We start from the raw sequence: 16339 nt of genomic DNA, 5'->3' as shown, positions 1-16339 counted from the left end.
TGACATCCTCAGGTAGGAGGAAATAAAGTGACATCCTCAGGTAGGAGGAAATAAAGTGACATCCTGAGGTAGGAGGATATAAAGTGACATCCTCAGGTAGGAGGAAATAAAGTGACATCCATAGGTAGTAGGATATAAAGTGACATCCTCAGGTAGGAGGATATAAAGTGACATCCTCAGGTAGGAGGAAATAAAGTGACATCCTCAGGAAGGAGGAAATAAAGTGACATCCTGAGGTAGGAGGATATAAAGTGACATCCTCAGGTAGGAGGATATAAAGTGACATCCTCAGGTAGGAGGAAATAAAGTGACATCCTCAGGTAGGAGGAAATAAAGTGACATCCTCAGGTAGGAGGATATAAAGTGACATCCTCAGGTAGGAAGAAATAAAGTGACATCCTCAGGTAGGAGGATATAAAGTGACATCCTCAGGTAGGAGGAAATAAAGTGACATCCTCAGGTAGGAGGATATAAAGTGACATCCTCAGGTAGGAGGATATAAAGTGACATCCTCAGGTAGGAGGAAATAAAGTGACATCCTCAGGTAGGAGGAAATAAAGTGACATCCATAGGTAGGAGAATATAAAGTGACATCCTCAGGTAGGAGGAAATAAAGTGACATCCTCAGGTAGGAGGAAATAAAGTGACATCCTCAGGTAGGAGGAAATAAAGTGACATCCTCAGGTAGGAGGATATAAAGTGACATCCATAGGTAGGAGGATATAAAGTGACATCCTCAGGTAGGAGGAAATAAAGTGACATCTTCCGGTAGGAGGAAATAAAGTGACATCCTCAGGAAGGAGGAAATAAAGTGACATCCTTAGGTAGGAGGATATAAAGTGACATCCTCAGGTAGGAGGATATAAAGTGACATCCTCAGGTAGGAGGAAATAAAGTGACATCCTCAGGTAGGAGGAAATAAAGTGACATCCTCAGGTAGGAGGAAATAAAGTGACATCCTCAGGTAGGAAGAAATAAAGTGACATCCTCAGGTAGGAGGAAGTTAAGTGACATCCTCAGGTAGGAGGATATAAAGTGACATCCTCAGGTAGGAGGAAATAAAGTGACATCCTCAGGTAGGAGGAAATAAAGTGACATCCATAGGTAGGAGGATATAAAGTGACATCCTCAGGTAGGAGGAAATAAAGTGACATCCTCAGGTAGGAGGAAATAAAGTGACATCCTCAGGTAGGAGGAAATAAAGTGACATCCTCAGGTAGGAAGAAATAAAGTGACATCTTCCGGTAGGAGGAAATAAAGTGACATCCTCAGGTAGGAGGAAGTTAAGTGACATCCTCAGGTAGGAGGATATAAAGTGACATCCTCAGGTAGGAGGAAATAAAGTGACATCCTCAGGTAGGAGGAAATAAAGTGACATCCATAGGTAGGAGGATATAAAGTGACATCCTCAGGTAGGAGGAAATAAAGTGACATCTTCCGGTAGGAGGAAATAAAGTGACATCCTCAGGTAGGAGGAAATAAAGTGACATCCTCAGGTAGGAGGATATAAAGTGACATCCTCAGGTAGGAGGAAATAAAGTGACATCCTCAGGTAGGAGGAAATAAAGTGACATCCTCAGGTAGGAGGAAGTTAAGTGACATCCTCAGGTAGGAGGATATAAAGTGACATCCTCAGGTAGGAGGAAATAAAGTGACATCCTCAGGTAGGAGGAAATAAAGTGACATCCATAGGTAGGAGGATATAAAGTGACATCCTCAGGTAGGAGGAAGTTAAGTGACATCCTCAGGTAGGAGGAAATAAAGTGACATCCTCAGGTAGGAGGAAATAAAGTGACATCCTCAGGTAGGAAGAAATAAAGTGACATCCTCAGGTAGGAGGAAGTTAAGTGACATCCTCAGGTAGGAGGATATAAAGTGACATCCTCAGGTAGGAGGAAATAATGTGACATCCTCAGGTAGGAAGAAATAAAGTGACATCCTCAGGTAGGAGGAAATAAAGTGACATCCATAGGTAGGAGGATATAAAGTGACATCCTCAGGTAGGAGGAAATAAAGTGACATCTTCCGGTAGGAGGAAATAAAGTGACATCCTCAGGAAGGAGGAAATAAAGTGACATCCTTAGGTAGGAGGATATAAAGTGACATCCTCAGGTAGGAGGATATAAAGTGACATCCTCAGGTAGGAGGAAATAAAGTGACATCCTCAGGTAGGAGGAAATAAAGTGACATCCTCAGGTAGGAGGAAATAAAGTGACATCTTCAGGTAGGAAGAAATAAAGTGACATCCTCAGGTAGGAGGAAGTTAAGTGACATCCTCAGGTAGGAGGATATAAAGTGACATCCTCAGGTAGGAGGAAATAAAGTGACATCTTCAGGTAGGAGGAAATAAAGTGACATCCATAGGTAGGAGGATATAAAGTGACATCCTCAGGTAGGAGGAAATAAAGTGACATCTTCCGGTAGGAGGAAATAAAGTGACATCCTCAGGTAGGAGGAAATAAAGTGACATCCTCAGGTAGGAGGATATAAAGTGACATCCTCAGGTAGGAGGAAATAAAGTGACATCCTCAGGTAGGAGGAAATAAAGTGACATCCATAGGTAGGAGGATATAAAGTGACATCCTCAGGTAGGAGGATATAAAGTGACATCCTCAGGTAGGAGGAAATAAAGTGACATCCATAGGTAGAAGGAAATAAAGTGACATCCTCAGGTAGGAGGATATAAAGTGACATCCATAGGTAGGAGGATATAAAGTGACATCCTCAGGTAGGAGGAAATAAAGTGACATCTTCCGGTAGGAGGAAATAAAGTGACATCCTCAGGTAGGAGGAAATAAAGTGACATCCTCAGGTAGGAGGAAATAAAGTGACATCCTCAGGTAGGAGGAAATAAAGTGACATCCTCAGGTAGGAGGAAATAAAGTGACATCCTCAGGTAGGAGGAAATAAAGTGACATCCTCAGGTAGGAGGAAATAAAGTGACATCCTCAGGTAGGAGGAAATAAAGTGACATCCTCAGGTAGGAGGAAATAAAGTGACATCCTCAGGTAGGAGGAAATAAAGTGACATCCTCAGGTAGGAGGTAATAAAGTGACATCCTCAGGTAGGAGAAAATAAAGTGACATCCTCAGGTAGGTGGAAATAAACAGTAGAAACAGTTTTGTGTATGGTTGGTAAAGTATAGTTTGGTCTGATTCACAGTTAGTGAAGTTTAAATAGTTAAATTGAATTACTTGAGGTAGGAGGGGTTGTGGTGGGGTGGGTGTGGTGTGGTGTGGTGTCTCAACTAAATCATTGTCACAACAGTATTTGCTTTGATGTTATAGGTAGAACAGTTAACACTTAGAGGAGTTACTTTATTTTGTAGATGGGGATGAGGTGGACTTCAGCTTATGAAGTCTACTTAGGAGTACACATTTGATAGTACAGTTAACATCTTCAAATGGGGTAGTTTCTTGAGGTGAGGTGGGTTGAGAGGTGTGAACAGTCTAATAAAAACGTCTCTCACTGAATTAAACAGCTGCATGCACGCAGCCTTGGTTTGAATGGTGAAAAATATACTTATTATTTCAACAATACAGTCTTGAGTATTGTATTCCAGTGATCTATAAAGGTTGTCCTTCTTACATTATGTAACATTAGTCCAAACAGAGCTGATGAAAGTTACATCATGTTTTCCCAACACAAGTGATGCATGAATTATTAACCACAAAATGTTACGCTGTTACTTCGATTCCATCAATAGCTTGCCAGAGTGACAAAACGGCAAATAATACGTGGGTTCATATCTTCTCGCAAGCGGTAACCAATAGCAACAGCCAATCATAGATATCCTGTTTGTAATGGTTTAGTATTTGTATAATATTCTCTGTTTTACTTCATTCCTAAATCTTTGTATCCCTAAATCGTTTAACCGTCCTTCCCTCTAGACCCCGTGGACCCTTGAAGTGGCTGGACCCGGGAGCCTTCGGCACTCTGGGAGTCGGAGGCGGTTTCGCTCTCGGTGCCAAGTTGTGTCGACCAGACTGCGAGGTCTGGATCATCTACGGGGACGGGACCCTGGGGTACAGCGTGGCCGAGTTTGACACCTTCAGTAGACATAAGATACCGGTGATAGCGGTGGTCGGTAACGACGCCTGCTGGACTCAGATCGTACGAGACCAAGAAAAGATCTTCAGCACCAGGGTGGCTTGTGACTTGACGGTGAGTTCACTCTCAGTATTATCATCCTGGTTTTGTCTTTGAAACAGTTTGGCAAGGGGAGAAAAAAGACATTGATATTTCATCATTCATAAACTTGCAGGGAGTGGGGGGAGGTAGAGATTTCCTTGAAGAATGGTTGGTGTTCATCATGTTAATGTGCATATCATTAGGGCATGTATCGGTTATAACATCTCATGCAAATAACATACAATCATTTGCCATGTTAATACCCTTCCATATTGGTTATAATTATTGGGGAAGTCGTTACAATAATAATGATAATAATAATAATATAAGTTTAACCATTGAAAAACACAGTGCAAATTACTTTTCTTTCAGTAGGTGCCCAAAAAATTCACAGCATATTGCCCGATTGGTTGGGGGGCTGCAGCCCCCCCAGTCCCCCCGCCTCCTACGCCTATGAGAACCATGATTGTGTTGTGTCGGTATGCACCGATATTTGCATCAGTGATGGCGTATCGGTATCTTTTAGTAAAATTTAGCCTCGTTGCTGATAACAGCAAACCGATATTGAACATTTTTTTTTGGCACAACAAAGCCACTTCTTGTTACTTGCGACGATTCATTAATCTGCCCTAAACAACCCATTTCTTTAGCCTCAGTTTGGATTTTGATTAATAGCCAGTGGTCGATATGCCGATCAGCTGGTCAAAGAGAAGACACAAGTTTTGAAAATATTTACCGATAGCAATTTGTTAACAGACCAGTCAAGCCACTCAACGTTACGTACATAGCAGTCTTTGTGAGGTGGTAAAGTAAATTTCACCAGCACTGTATTATACAATTAAACACATCCTTTGCAAAGTTTTGTTTTTAACATACCTTTCTGATCAGAAAGCTCTTGAATATATGTTTGTTCTTCTTTCGTCGCCCTCTACAGTTCTGCGACTATGACAAAGTCGCAATAGGCTACGGCGGTACTGGTTACCGTCTCAGCGAGGAGACAACAGAAGGAATCAGGGAAATACTAATGAAGGCCAAAGAGGACAGCAAAAGCAACAAACCGGCTCTGGTCAATTGTTTGATCGGCAAAACAGACTTCAGGGAAGGCTCTCTATCGGTGTGAGGGATTAGATTAAAGGGATTAGATTAAAGCAGTCGAGTAGGGCTGACCTGCTTGCCGGATCTATCTGGAGGTTTTTGATTCCTTGGCGGTAGCCGTAGGAATCTATGCGGTCATGACTGCGTGTGTATGTGTGTATGTGTGTGTGTGCGTGCGTATGTGTGTGTGTGTGTCTGTGTGTGTGTGACGCCAAGCTTGAAATTAGGTTTTCTCAGCAATCCCAAGGTAGATTGATCTCATTCTTGGTACATAGGTTACCCATCATGAGTAGACGATCCCTATTTATTTTGGTGCTAATATCATGAATATTAATGAGTGGGCGGGGCTTAGAGTGATTTTCAACAAATGTCAATATCTTCGCAACCGTAAGTTAAATTTTCATGGAACTTGGTTTGGTGGTACAAGAGGAAAGTCCTCTATATGAATATGGTGACAGTTTGTCCAATCTCATTATTATTCATGAGGGGCGGGGCTAAGTGTTGTTTTTCGCAAAAAAGCTTGAAATTAGGTTTTCTCAGCAATCCCAAGGTGGATTGATCTCATTCTTGGTACATAGGTTACCCATCATGAGTAGACGATCCCTATTTATTTTGGTGCTAATATCATGAATATTAATGAGTGGGCGGGGCTTAGAGTGATTTTCAACAAATGTCAATATCTTCGCAACCGTAAGTTAAATTTTCATGGAACTTGGTTTGGTGGTACAAGAGGAAAGTCCTCTATATGAATATGGTGACAGTTTGTCCAATCTCATTATTATTCATGAGGGGCGGGGCTAAGTGTTGTTTTTCGCAAAAAAGCTTGAAATTAGGTTTTCTCAGCAATCCCAAGGTGGATTGATCTCATTCTTGGTACATAGGTTACCCATCATGAGTAGACGATCCCTATTTATTTTGGTGCTAATATCATGAATATTAATGAGAGGGCGGGGCTTAGAGTGATTTTCAACAAATCTTCAGTATGACCCGGCCAGGAGTCGAACCCCCTAACCTTCCAGCTGCAAGTCGGAATTCTACCCCAATACTATTAATGAGGGGGCATGAATATTAATGAGTGGTAGAGCTTAAAGCAAATTCTTTAAAATATCAATTTGTTCATCAAACTTGAGCTGATAGCAAGGAACAACATTTGTGTTGATGCTACATTAATATTCATAAAAGGTCGGAACCAAGTGTACACAATGAACCTACAGTAATATTTACTGTAGATGCCAAGGAATCTCAAAACCTCTTGGTTTTCTTGTTTGCTAACTAGATGCTCGCTTTTGAGTGAGAGGAAACTGTTTTAAGAATTAGAGGGAAAAGCACGATAGCCCAAAAAGGTTGCGTTGAAACACACAGGGTCGACTCGAGACTGTAGATTCTCTTTCATTGCATTCTTGGTTTCTCTTTACCACAAATTCTGTTTTTTAGCTCATACCAGCATGCTGGTGTGAGCTATTGTTACAGTGCGGCGTCTATCACTCTATCCGTCAACAATTGGTAAAACCGCTCCCACTCGCACAGTGTTTGATGGAATTTCATGAAACTTGGACACGAGGACCATTGGGTATAGGGCCATCAGAGATGGTCCGAAATTTGGGGTCAAAGGTCACCTGTGGGCCGAAATGGGCCATTTTGTGGAAATACGCAAAATGCTTCTTCTCCTACAGATTCCATGGTACAATGTTGAGGGTTTGTCACGATAGTACTATGGAAGTTTTACCTTCAGGGTGTTCATGAATTTGAGATCAAAGATCAACTAGGGGTCTTTTTGGCCCGGGCCGCGGCCCTATATTTTCAAATTGCTTCCGTTCGTACAGTGTATGGCCAGTTATAATGAAACTTAGTCACAACGTTCCTCGGGATGAGGGTTACGAGGGGTGTTCGGAAAATTGAGGTCAAATGTTATTTAGGGGGTCATCGGGGGTCATTCTTTGTAATATTTTCAAATATCTCAATCTCCTCAAGATTTTGATGGATCATATTCAAAGTTGAACTGATGATTGTTGGATTGTGTATGAATAAGGTGATGCCTAATAATTTTTGGTCAAAAGTTATTTAATTACAATTAATCCCCATCTTTTAGAAAAATCTGAGCCTTCACCTTTTTCCAAAGCTCCTTTAATTTGTCTCCCAGTCTCTGCAGTGTTTGTTTACATTTGTGGTTAAGCTCTGCAGAGGCTGTTAGTGGTATTAAAGCAGTATTGGGAGTTGTTATTAACTGTTGAACTGTAAGCATGAGAGCCCTATAGCCAATCAGCACTTGCCGATTCTTAGAAGTCTTTGAGCCTGAGGTATGTAGGTAGCCAGCCAAAATTTTGGGAAGGAGTTATGTCTGCTCAGGTAGAGGGGAGAAAGTTAAATAGGGTAGGTCAGTGGTATTGTTTGAGAGAGTGGGTAAAATAGGATTTAAAGGGGGAAAATAGGAATTATAGCCAGTGGTGTGGCCAGGATGCTGCTAACGGAGGGGGGGGGGGGTTATCCCTCTAGGCCCAAAATTGGAGGAATCTGAAATTTGGTGGGCCATAAAGTTTTGTGGGCCCTACATTTTTAAGCTCGAAAAGGTATGAGCTTCTGCACCATTGGTGCTCTAGTTTATTTTCTTTCTTTCTTTCTTTGTTGACTTTTCAAGTGCCTTCAACTCCATTCAGCCGCACTTATTAATTAATAAACTGTTAGCTATTGGTGTAAATTGCAGGTTACTGTTGTGGATCTTAAACTATTTAAGAGACAGACCACAGTTTGTTAAATTAAATGGCATTTGCTCTGATGTTCGATCCGTTAGTACTGGTGCCCCTCAGGGATGCTATCTATCTCCTGTCCCTTTCTGCTTATACACTAACGATTGCAGAAGTAAACACGATGTCTGTTCTATTATTAAATATGCTGATGATACCGTGATAACCGGTTACCTGCACAATGATGTCGTTGCTCCGTATGAGAAGGAAATCGAAGATTGTGTTACTTGGTGCAACCAAAACTACCTCAAATTGAATGGCAAAAAAACTAAGGAGATAGTATTTGACTTCAGAAAACAGCCACATGATCATGCTCAAATCAGGGTTAATGAGGAGATTGTCGAAAAGGTGCACCACTATAAATATCTAGGTACTTCCATTGACTGTAAACTTAACTTCAAAAACCAGGTTGATGCAATTAGATCAAAAGCTTGCCAACGATTGTACTTTTTATGTAAACTGAAATATTTTAATGTCGACAACACTATTCTTGTACTTTTTTACCAGTCAGTGATACAAAGCGTGCTGACTTTTAGTATTATTTGTTTTTACGGGCTGCTTACAAAGGATTCTTCGTTTAAATTAGAGAAGGTTGTAAGGGCTGCCAGCGGTACTATTGGTAGTGTTACGTTTGAATGCGAGAGGTCTCGATAATTAATTTTTAACGAGACACAAGCCTGGGTTCGTTTCTGTAAGGAACACAGACAAATTGACGAGTCTAGAGAATTTGAATGAGAACGTAAACTATATTGAACAATGGAGTTTGAATCAACAACAATAAGTGGTAATTACAAATATATAGAAAATTACTCACAAACTTAACAAGATAGGACACACTTTAAAACACGCTGGTCTCTTCCAACGGCGATATCCCTCAGCGGCCACGACCTTGATGACGACGATTCTCGGTCCGTTGTACCGCGAAATTCACTGGTCCTCGGCGAAGTTTCTCGCGATCCCAGAAACAGCAGTCACCTTCTTTCCGGCGATGCTCCAAAATAGAAGACGGACTTCCAGCCACAATCGAGTGAAGCACAAGTTGAACTTCTCGCCGACTAAATATTACCAGAGTCAGTCCAAAATCAGCTTTATAGCCACCAACTCCTGGCGTAACGAACTTCCTCAACAGAGACAGAAATTCTTCACCTTCTCCGAAATAAAGACTGAAAAACTGTATTCACAGCAAAGTCCTCTTCAAACTTCTGAATGGAAGTGTAGAATCAATCTTGGTATCGATATCTGACACGGTAACCCGACCTAAGTTCTCAAATATTGATTTATCACGTAGGCAATTTCAAATACTTTCTATATTATAACATTAGGTTCCTCACTAGCAGTGATTAGCGTTAGGCTACAATGGGCCCTCGTAACAGTGGTAAAACATAGCAACTCATTCCAGAGCCGATGACAGCGCGATTCGGGCTGTGTGTTTATCAATTCAGTGAACATCGTTTTATTTTTGTGATGGCATTTCTATAGTTATAAGGTGACTATACTTTTATTTCTATTTAATTGCAATTTAATTGGGAAAACCCCCGAAGGTATATTTCTTTGCTTAAATATAAAATGAAGGTGCAAGCCTGGCAATAACTTAAATGAAGCATTTTTATGTTTTACGATGGGCTTTATTTCGTGACGTATTGTCATCAAAACTTTACGACGGTATGAGTTAATACAGGAAGTTAACAGAGCAAAGTAAGCCTATAAGCAAATTGTCAGTGATAATTTATTCGTTTGTTACTGTTAATGAGTGTCACAACCATTCACGACTGTATAAATTAACGCAGATAGCTTTTAAAAACGGCATAATTTTAACCGTCTCATAACGATTTTCTGTTTTTTCACGTGTCAGTTTGTTAGGCTTTGGTTATATTTAAAAAAGGCCAGATTCTGTCTCACGAGGACAAACGTAGAAAACAAAACCGAGGTTGAAATGGGCTACCAGTGACAATACCATAAACATGCCATCGAGATAGACTCGTGTTCTGTAAGACGAATAACGGTTGAATCTTAGAACAGTATAACTGCTGTACTAAACAAGTGTACAATAAAAAAAAAATACAAAAGATAAGGGTGACTAAGACCTTTAGAAATATTACAATTTTTCTTGGATATTCAATTGATATCATCATTCCAAATGAAATGTTTTTTCATGTTTTTGCCCCCATCATTTATTCACGTGATTTGTAGTACAGTACGGTGGTAATAACATCTATCATATTGTTATATAATTTTATTGTAAAGTAATGAATGCATAACATTGTAAACAATAATCAATTTTAATCGATTAATGGTATGACAACATAGATTAGGCATACTAGGGGTTAATTTAACGACCGAAGCCAACAAAAGACGGTGTGTAATTTAATTATCAGCCATTGGCATAGAGTATGATAAACATGCTCTGAGTTTCCTATATCTTAGTCGTTTATTTCGTGAGCTGTTCCTTTCTGACTCAATGTAATTTTCAACCCTCAAAATGTATTTCATTCTAACTAAAAAATCGTTGCAACCGGGGTAGCTATTAGTTAATTTACAGCTGAAAATATACTATTTACAATGAATTAAGAAAAAGTTTATTGGATCAAAAACATGAGTAATTTTACCCAAAAAAATATTGTGTTACAAGTGGCACAGTAATTACTGCAAAGCTGTTACACGTTGAACTACTAGTCCGAAGGTGAAAAAGCGCGGCAGCGGGTAACGAAGACTACTCCCTAGTTTGATACTGCATGCGAGATTCAGATAATAGCCTAACCTTTTTTCTAAAATCGTATTAGTAAATCCATTTGATTGAAACATTCTTCACGGACAGGTGATTGTGTGCAAGTCTCAAATAGATACAAAACAGATACACAAAATGGGACCTAGTGTGGGGGAGGGGGAACCTAGATTAGCCTTATGGGTAGCTCCACGTCTAAATAGGCCTTTATAAAGTAATAGTTTACCACGTCAAATACTCATAGACTCCTTGTCCAGTCGCGCAGTTCTTTGTCTTAAATGGGAACGTGTTACAGCTTTGCAGTAATTACTGTGCCACCTGTAACAGCTGTTACCGTGTTACGAACACAGCGCAGTAGTAACTGATGCACGGTTGTGGAACATGAACAGTAGTTACTGTACTAGCTATGAGTATCGGTTGCCTGGTCTTAAGGAATATAATTTTGCAATCGCAAAACCAAGGGTTATCATGCAAATTGATGCTGAAGTCCTCGACACCGAAACATGAGCAAACACAATTTATATGTTTTCCTTTAGTATCTACGTATTGTAGAAGATATGTGTTTGAATACTTACTATTCAATTCTGACCGAAAAGAATAGGAACATAACAAAACATACAGCAAAATATAAAGGGCCTGATGAACTGTTATTATAGTGTGCGTCGTTTGCTAAGCTCCCTGTTACTAAAGCAACCGACGTATCCATGACTACAGTAGGCCTACTGGTCGTCGCTACGCATGGAATAAACGGTAACGCGTTCACATCTATACCACGATATTCGATCGGATTAGTGCATAACATTTCATGTCGAAAATATTGACTTCTCAAGATCCAGGTCTTAAGGAATATAATTTTGCAATCGCAATACCAAGGATTATCACGCAAGTCGATGCCGAAGTCCCCGACAGGGTCAAATATCCCCTCGGGTAATCTGGTCAAGTTGTTTCCTTGCAGATCAAGCAGGTCAAGACTATTTAGTCCTTGGAGGGATGAAATGTCTAGCGAAACTATCCAGTTATGTGACAAAGAAACGGTAGCTAAGCGATCGTTACTTACGAGAGCATTTTTCGGCACATACGTGATTTTGTTCGCGCGTAACGATAACAAACGCAGGTCAGGTAAATGCAGTAGTAGTTGCGTAGGAATTTCACTTAAGGAATTATTGCGCAAAGTCAAAACCTCTGATGTGGTTCACTTCCAAACAGCAAATCATCTACTTCAAGTATGGTGTTATCACGAGCAGAGAAAGAGTTAAGGTTTCTAAAAGCACAGAATGCATTTTTGTCTAAACGATTAAGCCTGTTGAAGTTGAAGGAAATGACTCTCAGCAAACTTGAAGAAAAGCATGATTCATTAACCTTTAATATTATGTTGGACATAACATTCTCGTGGAGATGTAGACTCGTTAAGTTTGTAAGTGAACCTTGTATAAGTTCATCAAGAGGAAAATCGCTTAAGATATTACCAAACAGTTGTAACTCTCTTAACTGTTCCAACCCTCTGAATGAGTCAGGTGTGGTTGTATGTATCTTGTTGTACGTCAAGGACAGAGAGAGAAGTTTCATGTTCATGTGGAAAGCGAACGGTGGCACTGACACGATTTGATTCCAACCTAAGTAAACACTCTCCAGATCTTCTAGAACTTGCAGCAATTCCGTCGGAATCCTTGTCAAGTTGTTGTGCGTTAGACTCAGATAGGAGATGTGTGAATTGTTTCCAACCAGCGATACATTCACAGCCCAAATTTGATTGTGGGGAAGGTTCAACGAGAGAAGATTGGGCATAAATGGAAGGACAATCTGTCCTGACTGAAGACCTGGAATGTCCGTATTAGACACTAAAAGCGAGCTTGGCCAAGAATAGAATTGGTTTATCGGAAAGATAGTAGTGATGTTGTCTCTGTCTCCGTCACAGAAGATACTACCGTAAGTGCACCGACAGGTTTGCGGACAAGGTTCCCCCTGGACACTGGACGCGAGGATCAGTAAAGCCAACTGAATGTTTACCGTCTCCATGTTGTCGTTTCGCCGTGCTAGGTTAAAAAAAATTGATAAATTTCCAAATGATACGAGACTATCATTTGGGCATTTCTGCTTATACCATATACGTAAAAACATAATCAAATCAAACGCACACAACCGTCGTGTTCATATTTCTTTTTCCTACAACAATATCTGGCACAAATATCACTTATTGATGCCAAGCAACTTCAGGACGTCTACGAAAAGGTGAGAGAGAGAGGGAGCCACTGAGCTGTAAACACTGTTTCTGACATGATCTGCAGGCTGCGAGTTCATGAAATTAATTCTTTTTACATTCTCCTGACTTGCCCCTAGACTGTCCTCTCTCTGTGTTATTGCTATTGAAAGGCGAACATTGGCTATGATCACTGAAGCTAGATTTGCTTTTAATAATTGTGAAAAAGTAATCGACTTGCCAGTAAACATGATTACAACCACAAAAAAAAAGAGAAAATGAGCATCAATAACTTACCTGAAAGTTCTTTAGCTAGAAACGACTAACTTGAAAAAGAAAGTACGAGCGTGCCAATAATTTGAATGACGGAATGTATAGTGAGACGAGTTTGTATATTGTGATTTATAATGCCCTATTTTTTATATATACATATTCTATACATATATATCTATATATATATATATATACATACATATACATACATACATACATACATATATATACAAAAATTTCAATGAATGTCATCAAACATTTAAGTCGGTATAAATCGGTCGTGAGTGTCATAAAAAAAAATTAAATACAGGAAGCGTGCAGGAAAAATATCAGTTGCAATTTAAGAATCCAACGTTAATTTATTCGTTTGTTAATATTAATTACTGTCAACAAACTTTTACGACAGTATAAATTAACGCTGGATGTTTTCATATAACTTTTACGACGGTATGAATTAATACAGAAAGTCAGCAGCACAACATAAAAACCAAAAACATAATTTATTCGTTTGTTAATGTTAATGAGTGTCACAACCCTTTCACGACTGTATAAATTAACGCAGAAAGCTTTCATAAATTGCATATTTTTTACCGTCTAAAAACGATTTCTTGTTTTAATTTTATTTTGTTAGGGTTTGGGTATTTAAAAGCATTGAAGACTTGCCCCACACCGAGTGTCGCGCTATGAAATAGTTAACTTTCCGTTGCTTGCAAGTGAAGTTTTCTTATTGTCGCTACAAAATGCAGAATGCAGAAACGTGATACCTTGTTATCTTTAGCTGGACCTGCGATGTCCATCGCTGCTATGCATACTACATGTGTTGTGGGTATTGACCGTAGCTGTATGTATAGACTGTACACTAGTGTCTAATTACCGACGGTAGTAAGCTGTGTGTGTATATATTTTCTGGGATCGACGGTGGTTTCTAACACTTCTGTTACACCTCATTCGAAACTAGGTCAGATTACCGTCATGAGACGTTTCTTTGTGCGCGAGTCGTCACATCCTTTAACTTAAAAAAAAAAATACGGGAAGCTCATTCTACAATGAGCGGGAAGTAAGACTACGATTATTACGACAGCCTTGAAAGTACTGCTCATGTTTTGTGGCATTTCTACCTTTGTTTCAAGCATGTGAGAGTGGTTTCAGACTTGGACCGACCGTTTAACGGGTAACCGTTCCTGGTCGGTAGGACAGGGCTTTGCTATTAAATGGGATAGATCCTCCGGTTTGTTCTGTTGCAGTGTTGCACCGTATAATTGTGTCTGTGCTGTAGAAAAAAAATATTTGAAGGAAAAGATGTGATATAGTTTTAGGGGAAAATTTGCCAGTTGGCAGGCAGTCCTGGAGGCGGTGAAGTCTGACATTCGCCTTCAGGTTCAATGCGATTTTCGCCGTTTATCTGAGGCTGCCTTTTTTGGAGGTTGGTGTGCTGGGGAGGGGTGTTTCGTTTCGCTGCGTGCTGGTCGTCCTTTTGTGGTTCTTTAATGTTCCAGTGGGTGGATGGGGGTTTGTCTCTGTAGGTCGTTGGGCGTTTTTACTTTTTTTCTGGCTCGCTTGACTTGAGTTTTGTTTGTCAGAGTGGGCTGGTTTGGTAGTGCCGTTTGGCCGTGACGTTTAGGTTCCTGTAGGGCGGGTCACGTGAAAAGCACGGTTACGACGATGAGTTGAGCATAAAGGGGTACGTAGATGACAAGCCTGTCTGGTAAAATTATTATGGATAGAGTCATTGGACATATAAAACGTAGAAAATGAATTTTGGGAGAAGTAAATGTAAGAAATGTACTGTATGTAAAGTAATGAGATCATCAAGTCTGAGCACATCTAAAGGGTGTGAAGACTCGTGCAAAAAGAAACATATAACGTCGGTAATTAGACACTAGTGTACAGTCAATACATACAGGCTGCTGTCAATACACAGAACACAGTGTACATAGCAGCGATGGACAGCTCAGGTCCAGCTAAAAATAACAAGGTATCACGTTTCATTACTGTCTGCATTTTGCAGCGACAAGAAGAAAACTTCACTTGCAAGCAACGGAAAGTTAACTTTTTTTCAGAGGGCGACACGCGGTTTGGGGCGAGTCTTGAATGTAATTTTTATTCATGCCTGTTTATCATTGTGTAAAATAGCACTGAGTTTTCCCAAACGTCTAGGCTATTCATGTTATTGTCTGTCATTATGTTTTCTATAATGCTAAAAAAATGTCCCAATAGGTAAGAGCTTGTTAGTAGCGTACTTGTTAGCTTGTTAGAGCTTGTTATAGTCTAGGGCTAAGTTAATTGTTGCATGTATGAATACAACTTAATCGCAGCCGGGCAGACGCCCGGCTGCGATTTTTATGTAGGCCTATACTCAGGCCGGTTTTCTTTATATTATGTCGCGGTGACTTAATATTCCCATTTTAAGTTGTTTCGTCACTTTAAGCTGTATGTGTCTTTACGTAAACCACCCAGCGGCACTAAAGACGTTATGACCAAAAAAACGGCACTCCGACTCTTACAGAAACTACAATAATAGCAAGGCTTGCATCTCCACATCCCGGAGCAGAACAGACGTCCAGTAATACATAAGTAAAAACTGGCGGCCCACCCACGGGGTCACTGGTGGTATTCTTGCCCCCACACACCAACGGTCAGAGAAAATAAGTCTCGACAAACGGTCAAAATCCTCCTCGATTTGAAGCTGCAAGTCACACATTTTTACCGCGGCAAGAACTTTAGGCTGCATGTATAGGTGATTATTGCATTTGATATGTTATCTTCCTTGAAAACAATCACGACTTGTGTTTCATCATGCTCGGATTCATGGTTCCTCAAACGCTTTTCAACCCGCACACACACACATTAACTGAAAGTAGTTATTAACATATATCCTGGCGTGAAGATCTACTTATAGATCTAATTTATAGCCTAAATATACCTAAGAATGTAAACTTTGACGTCTAAGAGTTAATCTATTTTTCTGGGGAAGGACCCTAGCACCCCCCCCCCCCACCTCCTCCAGCGTGAGAGTTGGTTTGACCTCAGGGAGTCAGGGTCAAGCCACACTAATTTTGCAAATCTTGTATCCTCCCCTAATTAAAAAGTTATTCCTGAGCTGATGTTAGTATGTTAGCAAACCCACCCCTTCCCACTCGCCTTCATCCGTTCTTGCTTCGAGTCGGACTGGTCGTAAAA

General features: G+C 40.2%; 1 pseudogene; it reads left to right on the top strand.

Moving 5' to 3' along the window:
• The window catches only part of LOC139982495 (2-hydroxyacyl-CoA lyase 2-like), a 299720-nt pseudogene extending 289867 nt beyond the window's left edge, over nucleotides 1-9853 (top strand).
• The last annotated feature ends 6486 nt before the right edge of the window (nucleotides 9854-16339 follow it).

This window comes from Apostichopus japonicus, chromosome 16, assembly GCF_037975245.1.
Source record: "Apostichopus japonicus isolate 1M-3 chromosome 16, ASM3797524v1, whole genome shotgun sequence".
NCBI classification, from domain to species: Eukaryota; Metazoa; Echinodermata; class Holothuroidea; order Aspidochirotida; family Stichopodidae; genus Apostichopus; species Apostichopus japonicus.
The sequence above is the reverse complement of the archived record's forward strand: the minus strand, read 5'-3'. Positions and strand labels throughout refer to the sequence as shown.